Here is a 4,993-nt window from a genome sequence, read left to right as displayed (position 1 = left end):
CTAACAAAAGCAGGTGGAACCTTATCAGCAGCAATGAACAGTTGCAGGAAAGGAGAGTTAGAAGGATTATTAACCCCTCAAAATAGACTCTGCTTTGCAAAAGGGAAAATAATAATGTCCATAGATAAAATAATTAACAGAAAAACAATTTGCAGCACTTAATTAAATGGAAAAGAGTATGCTAATACAATGCTAAGACTGCACAAAGGCATTTACTCCTGCGCATGCTAAGTGTGCTGTTTTCATACACTCATAACTATGTTAAATCAAAACCAATTTTCTTCCAATTTAGGAAAGTACAGGCTCCTCAATGAACACTCACCCCATGCCAGGTTTCAGGCTCTGGCCATTCTTTCTTTGTAGTCTGCTTTTCTCTCCCCCAACCACTGTTCCCTAGCTCACAAACAGCTGAAGGCATCTTGCTCAAACAATCCAAGCAACCCTCAGCTTTGGGAAGAAACCATGGATGGGAATGTCAGCCCTGCAGGGAATATGTCGGAAAACATGTTAAAAGGAGGTTAGAACAAAGGGTTTTGTAGCCTGAACTGTAACAGACGCTAGTAGCTCCCACTGTAATATGGAAATAAATTCTGGTTAGGTTTATTACTATCACTAATTGTATTATGGGAGTGCCCAACAGCCCCATCTGGGATCACATTGTGCTACATGCTATATAAACTCACATCAGAAGTCAATATGTAGATGGACAGTGGGCTACATGAGTATTTGGCTTCTTGGTAGGAGATGCATGATGGTTATATGTGTCAAGGAGGCAACCCTGAATGCGTGTGCCTAAGTTTAAAAGAGGCTTCTGGTAGATGCAGAACCACCCCCCAGTGCTTTATTTTCAGTTCGGTGTGCCCCTGCACCAAGCACAACGATGCCCAGAAGAGGAACCGCATGACTCGGCTTGCCCAGCATCTGTATAGATTGTGTACTTCAGCTGGACTTTTTGGTGCTTTTATCTAATATCCAACTGAATCAGCTATTAGATAAAAGTGCCAAAAAGCCCACTGAAGCATGCAGTCTGTACAGACACTTGGGGAGCTACGTTGAACTGATGTGGTTCCTCTTCCAGTAAAGTGTTTTTCTTTCCCCGCACGTGTCAGTGGCCAAATTGCTTGCCTCAATTTCCCCACCTCTAAAATGGGAATAAAATAGCTACCTGTTGTGGGTAGGGGCAAGCAGTGTCTAAGGAACAGACAAATCATGAAAAGCAGTATATGCAGTAAATATTACATTCAATAGCGTTGTCTGTTAGTTGTCTATTAGAAGTTACTGTGCACCATTATGGCTTTAATAAAATAAAATAGCTGATATCATGGCCTGCTAGAAACTGGTTCTTTGGAGTTAGTCTATTCACAATGATCTTTTTCTTATCCTGCTTTAGTTGCCTTCAGCTTGTTGATTGACACAGCCATGGAGCATGGCACTTTTCCTGTCTAGGAGATGCTAGGGAAGATCATCAGCTGACTCCAGTCAACTGTGAGTATTCACAGTAGCTGAGATCTGCTTCTCTGTGATGTCTTACAAGACAACCAAGTCTTCATTGCCTTTCAGGGAAAATGGGCTCTTGGTAAGATCTTTTCTCTTTGTCAGAACAAGGACTGCAGGAGAAGGTTTGCTCTGGATACTGTTGGTCCCCTAAGCCCCTGTAGAAGAACCGGTGAGTTTTTTGCTGTTGATTGGAGTGGGAGCAGGATTGTTTATTGAAGGATAAAATTCTCTTCAGATGGCCAATCCCCAAGGAATAAAATGACTCTGTCATTTCATCTAATGGAGAGGGGGAACAGAAAAGAAAAATTTGGTTCTCTCTGTAAAAGGGTCAAATGTGTGACTGGGTAGAGGATTAGGGTGAGGCTTAGATACAAATGAAAAGCTCAGAAAAGGGGCTTAGGTGGTATGTAAGTGCTGTCTGCATTAGTCTGGGTTTTACCCAAAGGCTATAACCTTCAACCAGATGAATTCTGCTCTTTCCTCTTGGTGTGTGATGGTGTTTTTTGTACATTTAGTGTGGCTGACTCACTTTTTGTACAGCCTGTATGAAAAACCTGAGTCCCAAGATGAGCCTCAAAGCAAGGTCATGTCCCTTATTGCTTGAACCTATAAGGTGAAACTGAGTTTAACGCAATTCCTTTGGTGGATTGTGATTTTTATGTGCTCAGTGTCTCATTGATCGAGCTCTTTGTGCTGTGCAAGCAGCTCAAAAATGAATGTTTTAAAAGTATGTTTCCACTCCTGGATGTTTTTTACCTGCCCAATGTCCATGTAAAAATATGGTATAGCTGGGTCATTGCTATTTGGAACAACTTGCAGCCCTGACTTGCAGTGCTGAACTCTAAATGTGACCTTGTGACATGTATACTCTGATGCTTTCATACTGACAATGGGCATCTTTTTTTAAAATCTGTGCATTGGAATGCGAGCTGTTAGGTGTTTAAGTTTGCAGGATGATGGGTAAGCATGATGTCCACCACAGATGTGTTCCTAAATTAATCAGATACCTTGTGTGGGGAGGGGCTCTGGTCTGTGTTAATGATACTTACAGCTGAATACATCACACTGCATTTGCAGGAACATGTACATCAATGAGTGGGATGTACCAGAGCTGACAGGCATGCATGATGGCAAAAGAACGGTCATGGAAAATGCTATAAAACAAAACCCATAAAAGCATTTGTTGATTTCATCAGTATCTGGCTCAGGGGACTATCTTTTCAGATGTTTTTAACTGATCCTTGCTGTTGTAGACCTCTCAGCTGGGACTCTAGACTGTGTACCTGTTATCTCTTTATGCTCATGCTGTTGGTATGCCTACTTCTGTTGATACTATCTGATGCTTCCTACTAGTTCCATGGTTAGAAGACCAGGGAATTCTTGCACGGTATCTTATTGCTATGGTTACAGACGGTTTATAGGTCTATATATATCATAAATGCAGGTGCTTAGGTAAATATTGCTTATTATTTTATATTAATCAACACCCATGCTGATTGCATTGTAAATATATGTGCTTTGATGGGAGAAGAGGGTGCACTTTGCCCCAGCCCCGAAAAAGCAAAGAAAATCGGAAAGAAAAAAATATTCCAGAATTACTGCAAAATAGTAAAGTGCACCCTCTTCTCCCATCAAAGCAAATATATTTTCAATAAGTAAATTGAAATATTAAATCCTTAAATATAGTTGGACAAAATCTTCCTTGGAGAGACAAGGGTAGCTTCCATTGGCTTTGGGAGACCAGGGCACGTATCTGAGAGCAGGTTTAAACCCAGTGGTCCCATTAAGTCCTATGCCTACCACCATTAAAGTCAATGGAGGGATGAATTGGGCTTATTATAGTTGTAGTTATATACAAGGGTTATTCTATATTCCTTCATAGGATATGCTGAGCTAGAACCCAGCTGTGTAAGTGTCAGAAGGAAATTACCTTTTTTATCTTTAGTTCTCTGTAATCAGAGTGCTGGGCTGGGGGAGTGAAAAGGGTGTTTGCTGGCCAGTTTTATAATGGGCAGGTAGAACTGGGGAGGATCCTAAATGGAAGAGGTGAGCTTTCCCCATAAATGAAGCTGTGATATTTATCAAAGCGATTGAGGTATAGGCTAACACTGCTCCCATTTAACCCAGTGAGAGTTTCACTACTGGCTTCGCTCTTCTCCTGCTAAAGCTGATGGCAAGTGTCTTTTCACCCCTCACTATTAAAGTAAGAGTTTCAAAGGCCTACTTCTAACCCATGTTATTCAAAACAAAGGAGTTACAGTTGAGCTCGTGTTATCTGGGTTTGAATTCTTTGCTATTTACTTCCAGCACTAACTGGGTTAAAACTACAGCTATGGCATGTTAGAACCCTAGAGAAGACATATACATGAGTTAAGAACACATCTTGCTTCCCAGTGAAGAAATAGCCTATGGCTATACCCACATGTCATGCAGAACCTGGCTGATTGCACCCAAATTAGTTTTGTCCCACTGTAAAGTCTTATTGTGGTGTTGTGTTCTCACTGTTTCTGCACTTAGCAGTGTGTGTGAACATCTGGGGACATAACCTATACATGCTGATATACTGCAACTATCTTGCATAGTCAAGAATTGTACAGATTATGGGAGAACTTGCCAGCCGTTTCAGGGGGACTGTGGGAAGACACTTGGCTTGGGTTCAGACAGTCACAAAGCCTGAAGCAGAACTGATTTGGTCTTTACAGGTTAATCTAAACTGCACATATTAAACTGAAACGGAAGTGAACAGACATTTACCTTTGATGTAGGCATGTGGCTGATTTCCTGCAGTGGCTCAAGCCAGAAGCCTGGGGGTGCTAGAGTATGGCTCTCTAGCTGTGTGTTCACTTTCTCTTCCTGCTGTCCCCAAGGTCTGTGGGATTTGTAGTCCAGAATAACATCAACAGGACCCTGCAGGGTTGCTCATCACTTCCTCTTCTTGTTTCCAGGTACCTCTAGGATTTGTAGTCCACAGTTGCAGCCAACAGTGAGTTTGAGCAGAGGAAGGGGTATTTAACTCCCTTCCCTGACCCCAGCCAGGGTTTGAGGGGGGACTACCCTGCTCTCTTCCCCCCCTCCCCCCCAAAAAACTAGGCTGCATCCCCAGTTGGGCTTGCACACCCACTGTGTCAGTCAGCTCTCAGTGCTCCAGCCTAGAGAGCAGAGGGGCAGGGCCAGCCTTGCTCTCTGGAGCAGGCAGCCCAGCCCAGGGCTGGAAAGCATGCTGGGATGCTGGGGGACTGTGATTTTCATGGAATCATAGAAGTAGGGTTGGAAGGGACCTTGTAGATCTTCAAGTCCGATCCCCCGCCTGGGTGGGAGAAAAACTGGACTCAAATGAGTCCAGCCAGGTAGGCATCAAGCCTCTTCTTAAAGATCCTCAGGGTAGGAGCCAGCACCACTTCCCTTGGAAGTTGGTTCCAGCTCCTAGCCGCCCTAACTGTAAAGTAGTTCTTGCGGATGTCTAATCTAAATCTACTCTCCAATAATTTGTGTCCAT

The 4,993-nt window shown here is 43.1% G+C and overlaps 1 long non-coding RNA gene across 1 annotated transcript in view; it reads left to right on the top strand.

Annotated features, from left to right (window-relative positions):
- The first annotated feature begins 1,266 nt into the window (after positions 1-1,266).
- Positions 1,267-4,993, top strand: part of LOC109308887 — a 78,659-nt gene continuing 74,932 nt past the window's right edge. Inside the window, exon 1 of the long non-coding RNA XR_002100727.1 lies at positions 1,267-1,619. This is a non-coding gene — a long non-coding RNA (uncharacterized LOC109308887). The remainder of the gene's footprint in view (positions 1,620-4,993) is intronic.

The sequence above is a fragment of the Crocodylus porosus genome, unplaced genomic scaffold (assembly GCF_001723895.1).
Source record: "Crocodylus porosus isolate Cpor-Errol unplaced genomic scaffold, CroPor_comp1, whole genome shotgun sequence".
In the NCBI taxonomy this organism is placed as follows: Eukaryota; Metazoa; Chordata; order Crocodylia; family Crocodylidae; genus Crocodylus; species Crocodylus porosus.
This window is presented reverse-complemented; position numbering and strand designations above follow the sequence as displayed.